General features: G+C 32.0%; 1 long non-coding RNA gene across 1 annotated transcript in view; it reads left to right on the top strand.

Annotated features, from left to right (window-relative positions):
- The first annotated feature begins 2,229 nt into the window (after positions 1-2,229).
- The window catches only part of LOC124082976 (uncharacterized), a 196,131-nt gene continuing 175,790 nt past the window's right edge, over positions 2,230-22,570 (top strand). The window contains exons 1-2 of the long non-coding RNA XR_006848576.2: positions 2,230-2,292; positions 5,926-6,181. This is a non-coding gene — a long non-coding RNA (uncharacterized LOC124082976). The remainder of the gene's footprint in view (positions 2,293-5,925; positions 6,182-22,570) is intronic.

Here is a 22,570-nt window from a genome sequence, read left to right as displayed (position 1 = left end):
TATTTATTATGTCTCACTCCTTTTACTATTCCCTCTAGGTGTCATTTCCCTCTTCCATCTTTAGAAAGAACATCATATTGAGCTCCGTAAAGCATTAGCTCTCAATTTTGCCTTTTCTTTTTGATACAAAGAGTATATATAAAAATCATTTTATCCTTCGGTATCACATCTTCTTATAACAGTTTCTGCTATTATTTTTCTGCCAATGTTTTGAAAGTACACTCTTAGCTCATATTTCTTAATGATGTACTCTTCAAAATGTGGGTGACATCATTGAACATATGTAATAATATTTCTAAAATCATTGAGATATTCTACTTAAAAGACTGGCAGCAGTCAGGTATAGTGGCACAATTCTATAATCCTAGTGAATCCTAAGACTGATGCAGGAGGATCACAAGTTCAAGGCCAGCCTCCACAACTTTGTTAGATGCTGTCTCAGAATAAAAAAATAAAAATAAAAAAAGGGCTGGAGATGTAGCACAGTGGTAAAGACGCCTGGGTTCAATCCCCAGTACCAACATAATATAATAAGAGCAGTAGTAGTAAAATAAAAAATGAAATGACTAGAAGTATATGTATATGATATAGAGCAGGACTTCAATAAATAACACCTAGAAGATCATTTGTTCTGTAATCTTCTATAAATATGCTAAAATGTCATAGTATCTATAGATGTAATATCTAAAATTTGAATAAGATTACCAATATGCTGCCAGTCTAAAAAGTTTTGAATCTTGAAATGAGTAGGTAGTGTATACATTTTAGAATCCTTAAAAGCACTTGTGAGACTCAAGAAATGTCTACATAGAAAACAATCAACTGTTAGTGGAAAAGGAAAGGTGTGGAAATGGCACTCTTCTAATATTCTAGGTGTGATAGCCATCACAGCTGAATTGGTAATGCATTTTTGTATAAAGGATATTCTGCTTTATTCTTTCCTCTGGGAAAAATATTCTATTATCTCTACCAAGTGATTAAACTATAGGTTTTTATTTTTGAATCTTTTTTTTTGAAATTATAAAATGTTTCCCTGCCTCAAGATTATCACTTTTAAACTTAATAACTTTAAAACCTAATAACTGTTATTGATCTTACTAAAATATCTTACTTTCTGCTCTAGTATTGCTCTCTGCAAGATTAAAATCTTAATGGGGCATAATAAAATATATTTCCTCCTCTCATTTCAGAGAGCTGCTAAGATAATCATCATGTTCTGTTGGTCAGTTTATTTAATGTTATTAGAGATGACTTGTTATGCATGTGATATTTTCTCTTATGTCTGCTCTTATCATCAAATATTACTTTGATATTATAAATTATTATGGAGGTTTATACATAATTGGTGCCATAATAATGCTTTTTGAGAGGCTGAGAAATAATATGCACGTTTACTTTTCCGTTAAAATAAATCATCATTGAAACTTGGGTTTCATATTGTTTGTGCAAAAAAATGAAAATTAATCATATGTTTTATAAGAATATTTACCACAGTCTGTGTACAATTGAACTGGCCATTAAAAAGCAGATCTATTTGTTTTCTATGTCTTCTACTGACAAAAATGGCATGAATTCTTTGTGGATTTATTTCAAGTACATAAGGTAAATTACTGTATTTTTAAGATTAACTGCATTTTTAAAAATACTTTTTTAGTTTTAGATGGACACAATACCTTTATTTTATTTGTTTATTTATATGTGGTGTTGAGGATCAAACCCAGGGCCTCACACATGCAAGGCAAGAGCTCTCCCACTGAGCCACAACCCCAATCCCAAGATTAACTGCATTTTTAATGGGAGTGTATCCAAAATTTTGAAATAGAAAAATGACTGATTTTCCCCACGTGAAAACAACAATTAAAAGCTATTGACTAAACTTGCTTTTAAATGTGTAAAAGAATCTGTAGTTTTTGCTTAAAGACTGTTAGTTTCTGTGATATTTTGGAATATCTAAGCTTCTTTTACAGAAAACAGTCTTTTACAAAAGTATCTAATCCCATTCTAGTGGTGGTTGCTAGGAGAACATTGGATGCAAATTGATCAGTAAACATCTAGCAGCCAGCTACCTGAGGGGAATGGGAGTGGGAGAGACTCAGAAGCTGGCCAGCAGGGAAACTGCTGATGGAAAAATGCCAGTCAAGAGCTTTTTTATACATACCAGTTGCATCACACTGTGATCTGATCTTTTCTTTTCTTTCTTTCTTTCTTTTTCCCCCTATCATTCTTGTAGGTAAGGAGGGGGGAATATCAGAAAAAAAAAATAGAAAAACAAATGAGGTCTTTCCAGAGAAGGTGAGCTTTATTTATTTTTTATTGAACTTTGACAAGACAGCAAGGATTGGATTAATTAATGAGTGAAGATTAGTGAAACTGGTGTAGGTTCTATACTACTACCTAAATATTCATACTTAAAACTTTACATCATGTATTCTATTTGAAAATAATGTTTCCATAAATAACAACAAAACAGTTCAGGTGTGAAAAATGGTCTTCCTTATCCTGAAATTCACCTTTGAAAAAGATCCTACAATATTGGAGGAAGAATGAATCATAACTACCTTGCTGTTTAAAAATTTGAATTTTACTTCAAAATATCAACAAAATAAGAATATATTTGTTTATTAAATTTTAATTCAATTATGACAAATTATGTAATTTTAATGTATTCTTTTGGTTATTGGTGGAATACTCATCTATGAAATTCAAGTATCAGTCCTGGTTAAGCTGAAGAAGTTTGAAAACCAGGAACAGTTATCTGCATATATGGGACCTGAAGTTTGCCTTAATTCCTAACCTTCACTTCTTTCATTTTTTTTAACTATTGAAGAAAATTGAAAGTGAAACTATATACACACTTTTACTTTGCAACAAATTGAGAAGGATGTAGATGCTTTAGACTGATAAATATCTATGAAAATACATCAACTCCCCTCTTCTCTCTCTACCCCATCTACTGTAATTCATTTCTCTCCTAAAGGTAGCAGAATACAACAGTTACTAATAGGGCATTGTGTAAAAATGTAGATGTGTAACCGTCGTGATTCTGCAATCTGTATTTGGGGTAAAATTGGGAGTTCAAAACCCACCTGAATCAAATGTATGAAATATGATATGTCAAGAGCTTTGTAATGTTTTGAACAACCAATAAAAAATAAATAAATAAATAAATAAATAAATAAATAAATAAAAACATACTTATATAAGAACTTAAAAAAAAAAAGAAAATACATCAACTCAATAGAGTAGAGAGGGGGGAACCTGGAGGGAGGAAGGAAGAGAAAGGGGAAGTATTAGGGACTGAATTAAAGCAAATTATATTCCATGCTTTTATAATTATATCAAAATGAATCCTAAAGTTATGTATAACTAAAAAGAATTAATAAAATAAAAAATTAATATATAAACATAAAAAGTATAAAGGAAATGCATAAAACATGTTTATTAGTTGTACATAGACTCACTCAAATATTTTTATAAAGAGAAAAAAATGGTGTGGGTAGAGTTTATTATTTTTCTAGGGAAAACCTTTAAAATTTACTATAAAGAAGTTGAAATTTTATATGTCTTACCTTTTAAATGATTTTCACATACACATATGATGTGAATTTTAATCTAATTAGCAGCTAAGTCATGAATTCTCTTTAGAATCTTGCCATACATTATGCTTGATTAGTTTCAAGATAGTAAGATTATTTCTCTCTTTTATAAAATTCTGATTTAATTTGCAGGTCCATTTTTAAGTTACCTGGCAACAATTTACATAAAACATTATCATCTTTTACTTTCAGTCTTCTTTTGTAAGATTCAGGATAAATAATCTACCCATATGTAGAGTAAAATACATAACCGGTATGGATGCCAGGGTCTATGAGCTCAACTTTGGGGATCACGTCCCTGACCCCAAGAAAATTGCCAACTGTTTTCTGCATTCCCATTAAAACAAACACATGAAACAGTTAGTAGAGATGACACATTTTTGGAATAGAGCATGTCCTGGAGGTATCTGGAAACAAGAGTGTTTGGAAACAAGAGTATTCTATAGGAACCAAGCTGGAGGTGAACATGATGAAGGCTGAAGGAGCAAGAGGAGTGTCTGGAGGAAGCTGTAGAGCCTTATAGCTATGATTCCTTTCACAATTAAGTATTGGAAAAGCAACTGATATTGATTTGCTTTCCTAGGATTTTGCAAATAATATTGAACTTACTCATTTGTTGTTATGTTAACACAGCATCTATTCAAACAGAGATAGCTTTACACAAGAAAACTAAGTAATGATTGTGCTTAATAAAACGCAATTATGATATGTTAAAATATATGAATTATATATGTAGTGAGGTCCAGCTGTGGAAATTATATCTACACAAGCACAAGCAGTTTGTAATCAAAGGTAATGGGAGAGTTCTTTTAATAATATTTTATTGAACTACTACTTACCTAAATTAATTATCTTTCAAAATAATGTCATTACTATTGTTTTCAAATACATGTGTAAAAAGATAACAGAAAACTGAAAAATTGTAACACCTAAGTACTGAACTAAGCTTCTTTAGTACCTCATATAATAAACACACACATACATTATTACTAGACTTTTATTTTACCTATTTTTTTAAGGGAAGGCTAGTTTATCTTAGTGCTGAAATTCTCTTATATTTGACCATATGAAATTAGTCTTTATTGAGTGTTGTAATCTGGATATAATAACAATGTGTATATGAAATTTATTTGTCAGGAGGTTTATGATATCCATGTATAGTCCATATTTATTTTACTGTAAACTCTCTCTAGGGTGCTGGTGCCTCACAGGCACTGCCTCAAACTTTCCAAAGTCTGAACTTTCCTATATTTGATTCTCCTACAATGTGTCTCACAGAGTTTAGTGACATAACACTTTACCTAGGTCTGCAAAATAGGTGTTTTGGCATCCTGCTTAATCAACATCTCTGAGAGCCATTTGATCTCCATTTTATATTGCACACTTCTGAATTCAAAACTGTAGTGGTTAGCCAGGCGCAGTGGTGCACACCTGTAATCCCAGTGGCTCCAGAGGCAGAGACAGGAGGATTGCAAGTTCAGAGCCAGCTTCAGCAATGGTGAGGCCATAAGCAACTCAGTGAGACGCTGTCTCTAAATAAAATGTAAAAGTAGAGGATAGGAAAGTCAGCAGAACACAACAGACACTAGTATGGCAATATGTAAATCAATGGATGTGTAACTGATGTGATTCTGCAATCTGTATATGGGGTAAAAATGGGAGTTCATAACCCACTTGAATCAAAGTGTGAAATATGATATATCAAGAAATTTGTAATGTTTTGAACAACCAACAATAAAAAAATAAATAAATAAATAAATAAATAAATAAATAAAATGTAAAACAGGACTGGGGATGTGACTCAGTGTTTGAGGGCCCCTAAATTCAATTCCCAGTTAACACCCCCCAAAAAAAGAAAAACACATACAGACAAAAAACTATAGTGGTTAATTTTATGTGTCAATCTGATTGGATTATGAGATGCCAAGACATTTGGTCAAACCTTATTCTGCCTGTTTCTGTGAAAGCATTTCTAGATTAATATTTGAATTGGAAGATTGATGAAAGTGGATTGCTTCCCTAATGTGGGTGCTCCCATCCGACCACCTAGAAGCCTGAAAAGAACAAAATGGCTGGCACTCCCTCTAATAAGAGGAATTTTCCTTAAACTAGGATAATATTTTTTTTTCCTGTGTTCAGATTTGAATTGAAACAACCACTTGTCCTGCATTGTTTTGTTTTGTGTTGTTGTTGTTGTTGTTGTTTTTATTGTTATTGTTTTGCCTTTGTTGTTGTTGAATTTTCCCAGGGTCTTGCAATTGCATATGCTATGCAAATGCTGTTTCAGGGAGCTACACTCCCAGTCCTTTGTAATTTTGTTTCAAAATAGGGTCTGAATTGTCCAGGTTGACCTTGAACTTGTGATCCTGTTGGCTCAAACTCCTGAATAGCTGGGATTACAGGCATGTGCTATCATGCCAGCTTTGCCCTGGATCTTGACATTACTTGCCTCCAGACTGGAACTTACACCATCAATTCTTCTGCATCTCAAAACTTCAAACATGGACTGGAAGCAAATCATCAGATGTCCTGGGCCTCTTGTTTGTAGACTACAGATCTCGGGACTTGACAGCCTACATAATCATGTGAGTCAATTTCTTATAATAAATCTCTTTATATGGAAGAATATATTTAATGCAAATTCTAACACTTACCTTGTGGATGTCATAGTACTCTATTACTGAGTTTTACCTTCTCACCCTTCCCATGTATCTTGCACACAACTGCCACATGTCTCATAAATGTAAATATCTCCAGGCCTTTCCCTTGATTATAATTTTTACTTGGTTCCTCATCCATTTCAGGATTAAATCATAACTCCTGGTATATCAGATAAAGTACCTCCATGATCCAGACCTGATGTGTTAGTCCCAGGTTTTTTGCTTCCTTCCAGAAAAACCTTTAAAGTTCAAGTTTCCTGAAAGAGATTTCCTTGAGCTCCAATATTTTTGCACATTTGACTCACTGTACCTGTGAGATCATTTCTCCCACTCTCCCATTGTCTTGTCTAAAACTATTCTTCCATAACACTTGACTCATGCTGTGTTTCCACTTGGAAGCCTCTGTTTAGTTCCTTCTCCTCCCTCATGTGTATGTTCTTATAGCATGAGTTTGTAATAGTTGATGCTTCACATGTATATTTCAGATAAAATCCTTGAGGAGTATACTTTTATCAAATATCAAATTATTTACTAAGTGCTAAGAACAGAACATATAGTAAGTATTCACTAAAGCTCTGCTGAATAAATTAATGAATGAGCCTCATCCATATCAATGAATTTCATCTTTTTAAGCAAACGCTTTGATATCAACATAGAAAAGTCATTTCAGAAATTCACCTAATTCTAAATTTGGTTCTCTCTCTCTCTCTCTTTTTAATTCTTTATTTACCCTGCCAGAACCAACTTGCTCTATGCCTGCAGCAACTGACATTTATGAACTTCATTAATGGGATCTCTTACCCTCTGGCCTCAGATTGGTTTCAACTGATAGTACGTACAGGGAAAAGATTGGAAGAGGAAAGTTAAAGGAAGTTAGGGTTTTACTCCCACAACACCCTCTCATCAAACCTTAAATTGGCAGCAAATGCATTCCTTTCTCAAAGTTCTGTGTGATGCTCTCCTGAGGAGTAGTATCTGCTTCCCCCCTTTGCCCTTTAGGCCTGAGTTGGCAACAGCACTCTACTAGTATCCTGAGAATACATTACCTTCTTTTGCTGGTTTCATATAAGGTTGTTCACTCCTTGGTTAGAAACAACAACAAAAAACAACAACAACAACAACAACAAAAAAAAACACTTCCCTAAACTTTTCTCAATTACCACATTGAGCAGTACGATTGGGTCTCTGTCAGAACCATGACAGATACAATATAAATCCTTTTTTCTCCTGAAACTTATTTTAGTACTCCAACATGATACCATAATAACTGCACCATTTAGATCATGGATTGGGATCATCAAATGCATTAAATGTTACCAGCAAGTTTACAGTAGGCCAAGTCATATCATCATGGGAAATCTAGAATTATTGCAAGGTGATTGAAAGCATCTTGCAGCTTTAAAGTACTTTTCAGTTTAAAAGATGGTTTAAATTTAGCTCAGGGTGCAACTCAGTGGTAGAGTAGTGGTGTAGCATGCACAAGGTCTTGAGTTCAATTCCTAGCACCGCAGAAATAAATGAAGAAAAAAATTTAACTCATTATCTGATGAATAAATGCCTATTGTAAAAACTGTAGAAACACTGATAATATACAGTTTTTAAAGACTCATTTTGTTAAAATTTTCCAAAATAATTTATATGAAAGTTATTCTTATGTTAAAAATTAATTGTCTTATTTGATGCTACTTTGGAATATAATGTTACCCAACTGAATTGCCAGTAAAAATGACAATTATGGCCACTTGTGCTTCCCAAATCTCTGGTAGTGCCTCAGGAGAGAGTGCAGGTTAACTCTCAAGGTGGCCATTGCAACTTGAGCACCTTTGAATGAGCTCAAAAAAGCTTTGAATGCTTTTTTGCCCACGCTAAATGTAAAACTTGGATAAATGGCATTCTCTTGAGTGTTGCAGACAATGTGTATATTCCCATGTAGTGCAAAAGCACTTCCAGCTCTGTTCTATAGACACTGTATTTTGGTCCTCTGCCATGAGGGAGTGCTTCTGAAGCTCTTTAGTGCATTCCCTAGAAGGAAAGCACTAATGCTACTCTTGATCCTTCAGAGTTGTTATATTCCTGTATCTGAATCCCAAACAATTGCTAGAGTATCCAGGGTAGTTTGGCACATGTTGTAGATGATGGTACAATAATATTTTATTCTGCACTTTTGCTACTCTATTAAAAAATATGAAAATGATATATGCAGGAATGAAAAAAAAGTGGAGAAATACACTTTAAAGATAGAACATTTTTGACAAAGGAGAAATTTTGTTTTGGGAAATCCATGCAAACAAACTGGTACTGTCTTCAATGCTATCAGATTCTAGAGGTCATATTATCTTATGCATTTAAGGTAAAAGGAGCAGTAAATTGCACCTGAGAACTACTATTCACGAAAACTACATTTAGAGGATTTAAAGTTCCAGATGTTTCTTGTAGAAAAAACTCAGTTTTATGAGCTTCTCAGCTTCATGTTATATATATCTAAAGTGCACTCAAAGAATACATCTGACAGGATTCTTTATGGTGATTCTTCTTTGAATATAATGCCTTGTGTGCATCTGGTAGGATGCTCAAAAGACACTTTTTAAGTTTGTCATTTAAATTTGATAAAACTACAGCAAGAATGGTCTCTGTACAGTTTTGGAGTCCCTAGTACTTTTTCTATGTGTATCATCCTGTGCCCACATTATTGTAATAGTAAAGTGATGGCAGAAGAAAAGGGGAATTAAATGCCCGAGCTCTCTCTGTCCCTTGTTATCTCAGGACTAGTTTGAAAATGTAGTGTCCTTAAAGGTCTCAGATGCAAATTCAAGTTTAATGACTGAATTTTTTCCCCGGCCCTGTTAATTCCACAATGAAAAATTGCCAGATGCATTAGAAAACTCTAAGTATACAGTAACAATTTCTGCAGGAATATGGGCAGTTCAGTTCTTATTTCCCTTGAAACAACCTATGTATCAGCTAATCAAGGTACATTATTGACAATAAATTATATTTCCTATAATTAGACCCAAACTGAAGTGTCTCAGGAGAAAAGATGAGGAGGCATGGAGGCAGAACTCCAAGGGTGTTTCAAGTCACTAACAGTCAGGGGTGATATTCAAGTATGTACTGGTATTTGATATTGAGATATTTACTTGATATTCAGGTATTTACTTCCAGCTATAGTTTGGTTCTGACTGGTCTGTAAAGTAGCAGTGTTCAGACATAAGACATTTGAGAAGTAATTGGATCATGAGGACTCTGACCTCATGAATGTATTAATCCATTGATTTATTCATAACAAAGGGTTTTGGGGATTGAGGTCTTGTTATATAAATGATCTCTCTCTCTCTCTCTCTCTCTCCCTCTCTCTCCCCCCATTACCCTCTGTCTCTCTTTCTCTCTGCTTCCTGGCTACCATGAATCTTTTCTCTACCATGTGTTCCCCAACTTAGTGCTCTGCCTCACCATAGCCACAGAAATGATGAAGCCAAGGAATCATGGACAAAATAAATCCTGTGAACCAAAATAAATCTTCCTTTCAGTTGATTTTCTCGGGTATTTTTGTCACAACAACACAAAGTCAACTAACACATCTCCCACCTTAATATGTAAAAACAAAATACCTATTAGAGAAGCTGCTCAGCAAGTTAGTCTGGTTACAACAGGTATCAGTACCTTCTGGGTGATTATTGGTTTTAGTAGAAAATGGTATTTATTCTTCCTCAAAGGGAGACTTTAAAAAATAGCATTTAGATATCAAAAATTAACAAAGAAAAAATTCCATTTCCATATCAAATCATGCATAGTTTCTGGAAACTGGCATCTACTTCTTTTTTACCCACTGGTAAAGGTCCTTTCCAGGAGGTTTATTCACCATTGTCCCTTGGTGGGATTGTATCTCTAATCTTCCTTGTAGGCTGCTCTTAACAAAACTATTTACTGTTCTTTATTGATGGGCTCATGCATCCATGAATCCAGTACCATGCCATAGTCTATAAAACTCTTTATAAGCTGTCTTTTGACAAAGAGAAGCCTGTAAATTTCTCCTCATTGAGGTCAGGGCATATGATGCACATAAGTTCCTATAGCACTATAAAGTCAGTTGGTTCCAGATTGTCTTACAAAATCCAACTTGCTGTAGGTGACCAGTTTGTTGAACTGCAGTTGGGATCTCTGGAGAACCACAAAGTGTGCTAGACATAGCTTTTGATTCTTTTCCAAGTAAAACTTGTTCTTCATTCAGTTTTACTTTAAGACTTCTTTGATTGAACTAGAAGCAGGTAAGCCTCACTCCTCAGAGTAGGTTCTAACCAAAGTATTTTGCCAACTCTTCTTAGAAATAAGTGCAGCACTCTTTCCAAATCCTTGCTTTCGACTTAAAAAACAATGGTAAGTCACACCTTTATAAGAAACAAAATCACATCAACTAGAGGGATGATTCTACTTTCTGGAGCTGACAAGAAAACTTGTTTTGTTTAGTATTTTAGTATATTTATTCAGTTTTTAAAAAATTATGACATCCTTACAGAAAATTCTTACATGATAGTGTATGATTTAGCATTGTGCAATGGATAGTTCCTAGTTCACACATGATCTAGAATAGAGGTCAATAAACCTTTTCTGTAAAGGGCCAGATAGCAAATATTTTGTGCATTGTAGGTCATATAGTATTTATGACAACTAGTGGACTCTGTCATTAAAAAAGAATAGTTATAACTGTGTTACAATAAACTTTTATTTATAAATAAATAGTCTGAGCCAGATTTGGTTCATGAGACATTGTTTATAGATCAAGATAGATAGAGAAGTCTGGCTTTAGAAATGCAATTCATAATAATTTTCCAGCCAAATATCAGTCAGGAACAATGCTGTCCTCAGGATTAACTTCTCAATGAGTGTATAAATTAAATTTATAAATGAAATTTAATGACACATAGTGATATTGCTTACTCGACTTTCAACATGACAATTCCCAAAGATGAGAGAAGAAAAAAAAGAAGAAAATATTACTAATTTATTTCTTATTGTTTTGATATATTTAGCTTCTTTATGATATTACATTCAAAAACTGCACTCACAGTATAAAGTGGTATGTCTAATTAGAAAGATGAGTATGTATATTATTATTATATGGAAATTCTCAGAACTAGCCAGTTTTTTTTTTATTTAGTAGTTACACCCATTAAATAGATCAGTGGCATAGGAGAGATGGCAGCAGTTGATAGATCCCACTCCAGTAGAAAAAGAAAAAGCAAAAGGACATTTTAAAGCTGTACATTACACGGTGTCACATTATATAAAGTTATTGCTACATCAGGTGACACAGAAGAAACTGATATTACATGACCTGATGCAAATTCAAATGGAAAATTTGGAGCATACAAATGGATTAAACACCCTTGAAAATCAGGTAGGGTACAATTCCAAAGGATTTCAGGTCATTCAGAAATGCTATTACCTTCCAGCTATGAAATGCCGACTGTTTTGTTAGTGATCACACTGAAGCATGAAATTGGGGAAGAAGACTGTTAATGGGTCAGTTAAGGTAAGAAGTCAAAAATATTATTTTAAGGTGGAATGTTGTGACAAATAGGTGGTAAAATGTAAAAATACCTCTCAGAAAAAAAATCTGTTTATTTTCAGTTACTCTTTTTGGTATGGAAAATGTATTTTGACTGGAAAATCTCACTTGAAATGTTCTTACTCTATAAAACTCACATATCTTTTCAAAGTGGTCTATCATTGTTCAAATACAATATCACATTCTTCTTAGAAAGCAACTTATATACTATGTAAAATAAATACAGTTTTCTGAAATCATCATTGTATAGTATTTTAAAAACAAGTTTTCATTATTACACAGATTATAAAACAAGTATGAACAAATAATGAATGTTACATATAACAAATAAGTTGGAAGCACTAGTTACTAGGTAAATGTTTACTTTGCTATCTCACTATTGATGAACAAGTCTCAACTAGTCAATGGTTGTCCATCAGAAGAATTAAACTCATTCTTTTCTTCTTGACATTTTGAACATATAATATTGAGTTATTTAATTGAAACCACTCTCTTTAATACCCTTTAAAGAAAGTATTGCTTAGTTCTTCTCATTTGTTTAGGGGTGTGTGTGTGTGTGTGTGTGTGTGTCTATGTGCATGCATGCATATCTAAGTAAAGGGATCATTATTTGATTTTTAAAATGGGACAGCATGTAAATAGAGACAGTAATAATTTAGGATTTATTAGCTGGTATGTTTTATATGATTGTATGTATTTGAATGATTTTAAATAAAATATATTTACTATAAGAACTTATGAATATCTAAATTTTCTGTGTAATACATAGCAAAAGGATCGTGAAAATTTAGTAGAAAGTTATAAAATCTTGGCTAATAAAAAATTTAAGTCTGATAATATGATAAGAACTTCAATTAACAGCAGTTAATTCTGGTGGGATTCTTAATTCACCCCATTTATTAGCACTTAGTACCTGCCACAGTTTCTATTTTGAGGGCAAGGGCCTGCATTGTTCCCTGTTTTATTCCTACCTGCTGACATTCACCTAAACAACATAGTCTCTTGGCCATTCTCTTTTCAAACATCATGGGTACATAATAAATGTATCTTTGAATGAACAAATGTAGTAAATGAGCCAAACCTATGAGTATGTTCTCTCCAGGGATGATGACAGGGAATTATTTTATAATGATTGCTTTTAGGTCTTTAATTATGAAATTCATTCACCTGCTAAATAACTACTCTAAAATAATGTCATCACCCTACCAGTTTAGATACCTTAAATTTTTGCATGGAGACTATTATGAAATATTTCCCTTTTAAATTCTTAATATATTTAAATAATTGGTTCTTCAACTTGCATATTTATGTATTTCTCAGATCACTTGGTATTTTGTTTCTAAAATGTTTCTGTACTATATTTCTTAAATATATTTATTTAAACACATATAATTTACCAAATGCTACAACTTTGAAATGTATTTTGTTTGAAATAAGGATCTATTATTCAAAATAACAGTTGAAATTCATAGAGCCTTTATATTTCAAAATATTAACCTTTCACTGAATTGATTAAAAGCATATAATATGACTTTGAAATATTTTGAAAACCTGGCTACAGAAAATCAATCAAATTATTTTTGTTGTTTGGTAATGTAATACAGTTGCTTCATTTTTCAAAGACCAAGATTATCCTGTGCACCCTGCCTATGAATAGATTTAGTAGAAAGCATAAGCTGTAGAGAGGAATCATTAATAAAAAAGAATCAAAAACAAAGGAAAGTAAGTGGGTTAATTATGGAAAATATGATTTAAGCATCTGTTTAGGCTATCAGGGGAATACATAAGGAAATTTGAGATTTATTAAAATCTAAACCTAAATCAACAGACCCAAATAAGGATGGGATTCTTTTTAACAGCATGATGAGCATTCCTTAAATGTTATTTTGTTTAAATGCAGACATAGAAGTGGAAAATAAATAACACATATATTTTTTTTAAGGGAGCGTTAAATATCTTACCTAACCTTTACATAACCCTCTTTTCATGGCAGCTTAAAGCCACACAGATGTCAACACAAGTTTTAGAACACTAGTCTGGAAAATTTTTTCAGTGGGAAAGATGAGGTATTTTAGTATGATAAGTCTACATTTTTAAGTTGCAGATTGAATGACTTTTTAAAATTTTTATGCTCAATTTTTAAACCTATTTGTAACACTTAAAATTTATCCTCTTTAATTGGATTTGGTATTTTGTTTGTGGTAAATTATTAGATTGATTTTTCTTTTAAGTATTTCATGAATGTATTAAAATTTCACAAATATTTCTTTAATCTATTTGTTATTTGTTCTATTATATAATAAAATTTTTATAGGTCCTGACTTAATTTTTTAAACTAGATCTGTGATTCAAAAAAATTAAGATGTATATCTGATTTGTTCTGTTCCTTTCTTAATCTTTGGTGGCCACCCATGCCAACTAGGTAAAATCTAAATTACTTTGTACGACAACAAAACAAAAACCCTTCAACTCCTCATTTCTTTCAGCTTTCCATAGTGCGCCCACATCTAACATATCAGCTGATCTACACAAGAAAGTCATGAAGTTTTCTAAACTTGGCATGCTCCTTCATGCCTCTGTACATTTCTGTTCCCCTTTACCTTTAAGAACCTTTCCTAAGTACAGCCAGCTAAATTAAAGTCATAATTATAAACTAAATTTGATAATAATAATTGGCCCTCTTCCAAGGTCTTTAATTTAGTTGACAAAAATTGTGCATATTCCTTTAAGTGCAACATGTTCTAAACTACAAATACTTTGTGGAATGACTAAATTGGAACAATAAATATATGCATTACCTCACTTACATAACCATTTTCCTAGTGAGAAGACTTAAAATATCTTCTCAGCAATTTTCAAGAATAGAATACATTGCAATTAACTATAGTTACCTTGTTGTACAACAGATCTCTTCAACTTATTCATTCTACTTAAGTGAAATTTTGTATCCTTTGATCAATCTCTCCAACTCTGTGTATGTTTCCTCAGCCTCTGGTAACTCCCATCCTGTTCTCAATTTCTATGAGTTCAAAAATCTAGATTACTCATTTGAGATTGTGTACTATTTGTCTTTCCATGCCTGACTTATTTCACTTAATATCATGTCCTCCAGGTACATCCAAGTTGTCACTAATGACAGACCTCACTTTTTTTCTAGAGGAAGAGTATTTCATTGTGTATATGCTCCACATCTTCTTTGTCCAATCATCTGTCAATGAACACTTAGGTTGATCCTATATTTTGGCTTTTAAGAATAATGCTGAAACGAACATGTTAGCCCAGGTATCTTTTTGACATATTGACTTCATTCCCTTTGGATATATACCCACTATTGGGATTTATGAATCATATAGTAATTCTATTTTTATTTTTATGAGCCTCCATACTATTTTCCATAAGGCTGTACAAATTTACATTTCATTAACAGTGCGCAAAGAATCCCTTTTCTCCACATTCTAACAGTTATCTTTCATCTTGTTAATGATCACCTTTCTTATAGGTTTGAAGTGGTAACTGAATATGGTTTTAATTTGAAGTTCTCTTTGATTAGAGGTGTTAAACTTCATTTTGTTCATTTGTATGTTTTTGAGAAATGTCTATTTAGATAGTTTGCCCATTTTTAGTCAGGTTATTCATTTTCTACTGCTGTTCCAGTTCTTTGTATATTTTAGGTATTAACCCTTTATTAGATGGATGGTCTGCATTTATTTTCTCCCATTACATAAGCTATCTCTTTATTTTGTTTTCTTGGCTATATAGGAGTTGTTTTTTTTTTAATTTGATGCTATCCTGTGTGTCTATTTTTCCTTTCGTTGCCTATGCTTTTGGGTTCATATCCAAAATAAAATCATTTCTGAGAACAATGCCATGTAGGGATATATTTCTCTTATTTTTTCTTCCAGTAGTTTTAAAATTTCAAGTCTTACATTTAACTCTTTAATCTAGTCTTAGTTGATTTTGCATATAATATGAGGTAGAATATGATTTTGTTTTTCAGCATGTGGCCATGTGGTTGTATCAAACCATTTATTTATGAAATTGTTCTTTCCCTGTTGTGTGTTCCTGGCATTCTTGTCAAAAAATAAATTTAATGTAAATGAATGGATTTATTTCTGGACTTGATATTTTATTTCTTTGTGTATTTTTCTGTTTATGCCAGTACCATGCTGTTTTGATGACTCTAGCTTTATAATATATTTTGAAGTCAGTTATTATGACACCTCCAGCTTTCTCCAGCTTTGGTTTCTTTCTTCTCCTTTCCTCTCCTCTCCTCTCCTCTCCTCTCCTCTCCTCTCTTCTCCTCTCCTCTCTCTTCTTCCTTCCCCTCCTCCTCCTCCTCCAAATAAATATGGAGTCCATATATCCAAATAAATAAATAAATAAAAACAAAAAGGACTGGGGATGTGGTGAAGTGGTCAGGCACTCTTGAGTTCAGTCCCCCGTACCATGACTACCACCATCAATAACAACAAATAAACAGAAGAAAGCTGAGCATATATATTAAAATATATTTTTGAATATTTTTTTAGTGAGTTTTAGGTCAAGCAGGTTTTGCTTCAAGAACATTTCTGTTCATGGTCTCCCTAACTAGCCCTGTCAATTTCCAATATGTTTGACTTTGGGTAAAGGAGCAAAAGTATGGGCAGTAATAAATATTTTCAAAATTCTCTAACCAATAGTTACCTTAATTAAGCATAGAAAATATGAGCAGAGTCCATTCTTTGTCCACATGGAATAGATTTTAGTCACAGACATAAATGCAGGTGTTGATATTCCCAACTCTGTAAACAACTATTTTTAGTTATTAAATGGTCTTGGTGCTGAAATTATAGTTATTTATTAAAGTCTAAATTATCTTGAACATAAACTTTAGAATTATTTTTCTTTGAGAATTATAAGTTTTCCAGTGAGTCTTAGCTTATTTTCTTTTTTGAATGTTATAAAACATTGTTTGAATCTTTTTAAAATTTTTATTTACATTTTTATTTGTTCTCATTAGTTATACATGACAGTAGAATGCATTTTGACACATTGTAAACAAATGGAGCATAACTTCTCATTCCTCTGGCTCTGCCTGGTGCTGAGTCACATCAGTAGTTTAATCATACATCTACATAGGGTAATATGAATCTTATTTTTAAAAAAATTGTGCTTGTATAAATATGTAGTTTTGCTTTTGTCTTCTTTCTCATTTTGTTTCTATGAACTAACTTTGAAAGCAGAGTAAGTTGTAATATGATGATCATAAACTTTGGAAAAACACATTTCCCCCAATTAAGTTATCAAATAAATTCCATTATATTTTAACTTAAGAAAATAATCATGTCAAAACAAAACACAAAACTTTCAACACTTACCCAGAATGTATAGGTTATAGCAACTAAACAAACTGCTAGAGGTGGATTTTTATTCAGTAGAAATTCTGTTCTGCTGGGTTTTTTTTCTTAAAATTATTTTTTAAAATACATGTCATGTTGATAATCTTTAAATTAGTTTGGTAGTCCACAGAGGGAGGTCCTGAATGAAAGCTAGTAGCTGTTATTGCCATGGTACTCCAAAGGATGCCTCTGTTTTGCCAAAAAGTGTTCTGTCACTAATGTGAATCCTGTTGACAAACTGTTGTTTATATGTTGTCAATGTGATGCCAAGTCAATTGTTTCACTACGGGAATCTGGCTTGGCCCCAGTGACTGTCTAAGTCTTTGTAGACACAGCAATTCTTTCAGTGAAGGAAATTAAAGGCCAAAACCTCTTTTTTCTTTTAATTAGTGCTTTATTTAACCAAAGTTTTATGAATATGTGAAAATAAGTGATGGTCAAACAATTTTGCAAGAGCTATAACTCCAAAGAATTAGACACATAGTTGACTTGTGATTTCTCTAACTGTTAATTAAGAGGCTAACTGTACAAGATGGTTAGATATATATAGGCTTGCAAATTTTACCTTTTTTTCCCCCTGCCATCCAAAATTAACCAGGTAGGAGCTTTCAAATTTTATTTACCCTCTAATTCAGTGATAGTCAATCTGGGATGATTTTGCACTCCAGGAGACAGTTTGTTCACGACTGGAGAGGTGCTATGGCTTGTGGTGGGTTGAGGCCAGGGATACTGCTGATCATCCAGCCCCTACCTACAACATAGTCCCACTCTACCCACAAAATTCAATAATGGTGAAGTTGAGAAATGGGGATTCAAATTAAGTGGTATAGGTGTGTAGAGGATAACACAAAAATGTTATAAAAACACAATAATGGTTAAAAAACTATATAGTTATTTTTGCTAGAAATTTAAGGAGGCAGTAGGGAATGGAAATATAATTTATAACTTCCATATTATCAGAAGAAAAAACAAATCTAAAAAGTATAAGAAAAATAAAAATAATATATATATGGATATAATCTTTTATATCACTGATCAAATGTATGGAGAAACATGACTAAAAAGGCACAAAGAATGGAGATCTCTGACTAGAATGGAGGATATGGTTAGCTGAATTCTTCCATGATATATTTGCTTCAGCTAAAACTGCTATGCAAGGCATATTGGGAATACCAAAAATGGCAGGGCTGAAACATCAAGATACTTTTATAGTAGATGTTATGTAGACATGATTGCTAATCTCTGTGATGAAATAATTCAATTGGAGGTATCAGGATTAACAAAAATAAATCTCTGTCAAGAACAACCAAATCATCTATATATAACTCACAAAATACATAATAACTTGGATTCATCCTGTTGTCAACAAATAATTGGTATTCATTATTTTTAACTCCTTATGGAACATTTGTGAAAGATAGCAACCACGTACTAGGGCAGAAAGCAATTCTCAACAGATTCAAAAGATTTGACTACACATAGTTCCAAGTTTTCCGACAGAAATATAATCCCAGAGTAAATTGAGAAAAAAAAACAGATGATAGAGCAAACAAAACCTTTCCTTCTGATTAAAAATACCTCACTAGTTAAGAGGAAAATAACAATGGGATGGCATTTAATATTTATGAAGTATCTATAGATAAAAACCTTTAACTTATGTAACAGCCATCAAAAGATTATTTTAGATATATAGAAAGTAATATTACTAAAATGTGGAATAGAGAAAAATCTAATTGATAAATGTGATTCATTTTTAGACAGGAATTGAAATAGAAGTAGGGAGAAGAATATGGGGAGCTTCAGCTTTGCAGGATGATTTTCAAATTACTGTAATTTTTTGTATTCCTCTTAATTTTAAACTGTTCAAATATTAAAATGAATCAAAGTGTCATTTCAAAGTATATCATTTTTATCTGGGCATTTTTTCTATAGCAGAAAATATTGGAATCACACATTGAACTCTTCTTGAAAAATGTTGGAAGTGAAGGTGATATTAGAGTTTATGACACAAACATGGCTCCTCTAAAACATCAGCCTTCTGCTACTAAATAAGATTAACTTAAATTAGAAATTTGTAGTAATTTTTTTCAAATCAGTTGAAGCTTCTGGACACTTATATTGCAGTTATATTACTTTCTCCTAAATTTCTCAATTGGAAATCAACTAAAAATTCAGCCTTTTCTAGCTATTGCAAGTAGAATATCAATAAACCACATAGAAAATTACCAGAACAGAAATGAATATATTAAACTTGTAATATATTATACTTTTAATACTTGGCTTATATAAATAGCTTATATTGCATGTTTTTCTATTGCGAATATACATTCTTACCAGTATATAGGATAAAATTAAATTTTATTTTGTTCTTAAAATGTAAGTTTCTCATAAAAGTTCTTCAAAAATTCACATATTATCCACACATTTAATAATTTGCATTTCCTTTTCAACATTGTGAGTTGTTTTAAATAATAATGAAAAATAATACTAGATAAGGTTTATTGATGTTTTCTTTATGCCAGATAGTATTCTAACTCATTAATACACACACACACACACACACACGCACACACAGGCATTTAATTAAGTGATTCTATGAATCATAAGATGCTTAAATAATCCATGTGTTTGTAGATCTGGAATAATCACTTCTTCCAAGATGTGTAACCTTGTTTCCATGTACATTCTTGGATTCTTCATATGCCTTAACCCTCAGACCTACAAGCCATTGGTTGGGAATCATTGCTCTTAATGAATTGTCCTTAAAATACAGATAAAGATGGTAATAGAAATCTCTAATGGAGTTATAGCACCATTTACTTATTTCCAGATAAGAAAGATGGAAATCATTAAGCAGTATGTGTCCTATGTATCTTGTTCTCCTACAAAAATTAGGAATTAGGGTTGGCTATAAAATTTTCAAATAATATCAAAGTCAAGAATATTAAAGTAAAAAATTATTATCTGTAGTTGAAGAATGTAGAATTCAGTAAAAATAAATGCATTGAGAACATATGATGGATTTGGATAACTAAACCATATCTACTTGGAAATGAATTTTTCAATATTTAATTTTTCATTTACTTATTCATTTAGCAAAATTGTGTTGATAGTTTAATGTGTATATAACATCATAAAGTAGAATAGATCCACAATTTACATATTCTCTTTGGCTTTTTCTTAACATGTGTGTTCAAATTTTATTAAATTATTTCTTCATATTTAAATACTTAAGTTAAATATAAAGACGACTGCAGAGTAATAGTCCAGTATATAGCCTGTAAAAAGTAGCATTTTATTTCCCCTACTATAGTACAGATTTGTTGTGAAATTGGATATACTAATGAAGTGGCTATCTCTCTGGAAAGAAAAACAACAGGATTATGGTTGATTATTTTCCTTGAGAATATTTACCTTATAAGGAGAAGGATAAACAGAATTTGGTAAGCCTTCAGAAGAAACCAGGGTACTTCATAATTTGTGGTGTCAGAGATACATGTTATGGAGTGAAAGTTTACTTTGGAGGCAGTAATCCATTCACCTATGCTACTTATGAGACTATTATAATGCTATAAGAACTTTCTAATGATGTCTTTTAAATAAAATTAATTATTTGTAATTACTTTATAAATATTCATTTTCTCTACTTTATTTCAGGGCCATCAATTTTCACTATCAACTATAATTTTAATCCACTCTATTTTTTTTCCTTAAAATATTACCTAGAATTTGATTTTAAAGTAGTTTCTACTGCTATATTTTTCCTTCATGCACTTATTTATTCTTTATACATATTTATTATTTTCATTCAAGTAATTATAATTGCTATATGAATTTATATGACTGGCATATAGATTTTTCATATAAATTAAGACTATAGAAATTCAATATTAGTTCTTATTTGAAAGGCAAAATGGAAGGAGGCAAATGTAGGTTAGGAGAGCATATGATTTCAAGATTTTATTGAACACATTTGTTTATTATATACTTTCTAAAATAATGATGTGCCTGATTTGCTAAATTAGTAAAAATATAACGATGATAAGTAAAAATCAAGAGTGCAATTGTATCGTATCCTCCTGTGCGTGCTGTACTCACTTAACTATGTGTCCTTTAAACTGCTGCTGCACTCTGCAACCTGAGGAGGGAAGTGAGTGACTGAATATAAGCAAAGGAAAATAAATAAATGGTGAAGATTCGTCATCTTTCTCCAATCCACCCTCTCTTTATCTATTCCCTGAAAAAGAGTTTTTGCAACTTTGGTTTCCAGATCTTGCATGATACAATGTTAGGAAAATGGATAAAAAAGAATCAGATCAGTAGGAATCTGAAAAAGAGGGTCAGAAATTAGGTAGAAACTAAAACAGGCTAAATAATGAAGGACAGAAGGATGGTAAAAACTGCAGTACAGAACAGGGAAGGAGGAAAAGCCTAGAAAAGAATAAGCTTTCAGGTTTGTTTGCTTGTTGTAGATCCTTTTCATAAGTATGAATTGTGGATTCAATTCCTCTTAATGTTATTTGAGAAAGATCATTAAAGGTTCAACTTTTTTTTTCAGTTAGTATTTGGTGGATCCACTGTGGTTTTATGAATATGACTTCATGAATTGACTGACACACACATGCTCGACATTTCTTAGAGTCACAGGTAAAATCATTTGTCAATAACAGCAAAGTTGTAATACCACTTGTGCAGTCACAGTTGCAATATGTGTAAGAAGTACAAGTTACTAGAAACAAATATAACTGCTATATAACATCTATCATAGAGAGAAGGTTTTCATATTTTGTTCCTATTTTATTTAATTATTTGTGCTTGAGAACAAGCAGGGTTGGTAACATTGTTATATATAATTGCTATAAATGTTGTTGTTGTAAGTATTTTCTTTGAATATAGTGACTTAGTTCTAATTTTTAAAGTTATATCTGTAAATCTACAGTCTTAACTACTGTTTTCTTCTTTATTGAAGCTTTAATGTATAACTCTGAGATAACTTAGTGAAATGAAAATTGCTTTTAGTGGAAATTACAAAAAGATATCTGAGAAATATTTTAGAGTTTTGTCTACTCTATGTTCCGAAAGGTACTACATGGAAAGAAGATATTAGAAAATTGTTATAGAAGGCCATATATTGCAAAATACAAGTACTGGTAGTTTACAATGGTTTAATTCTTGGTCACTTTTCTTTTCAAATAAATATGTCATATGTCATATTATTAGACAGGAAAATGAGGTAACAGCTCACAGAGAGCTGTTATAAATACTGTTATTATTTATAGAGATAAGTAATAGGGAGGTTTTCAAAGAAACCTTTCGAAACTCTATTAGTTCAAAGCTCTATTAGAAGCAAAGTGGGTTTGATTTGGGGAG

Source organism: Marmota monax, unplaced genomic scaffold (genome assembly GCF_021218885.2).
Source record: "Marmota monax isolate L192 unplaced genomic scaffold, Marmota_monax_Labrador192_F-V1.1 WCK01_AAM20220418_F8-fsc00013, whole genome shotgun sequence".
NCBI lineage: Eukaryota > Metazoa > Chordata > Mammalia > Rodentia > Sciuridae > Marmota > Marmota monax.
The sequence above is the reverse complement of the archived record's forward strand: the minus strand, read 5'-3'. Positions and strand labels throughout refer to the sequence as shown.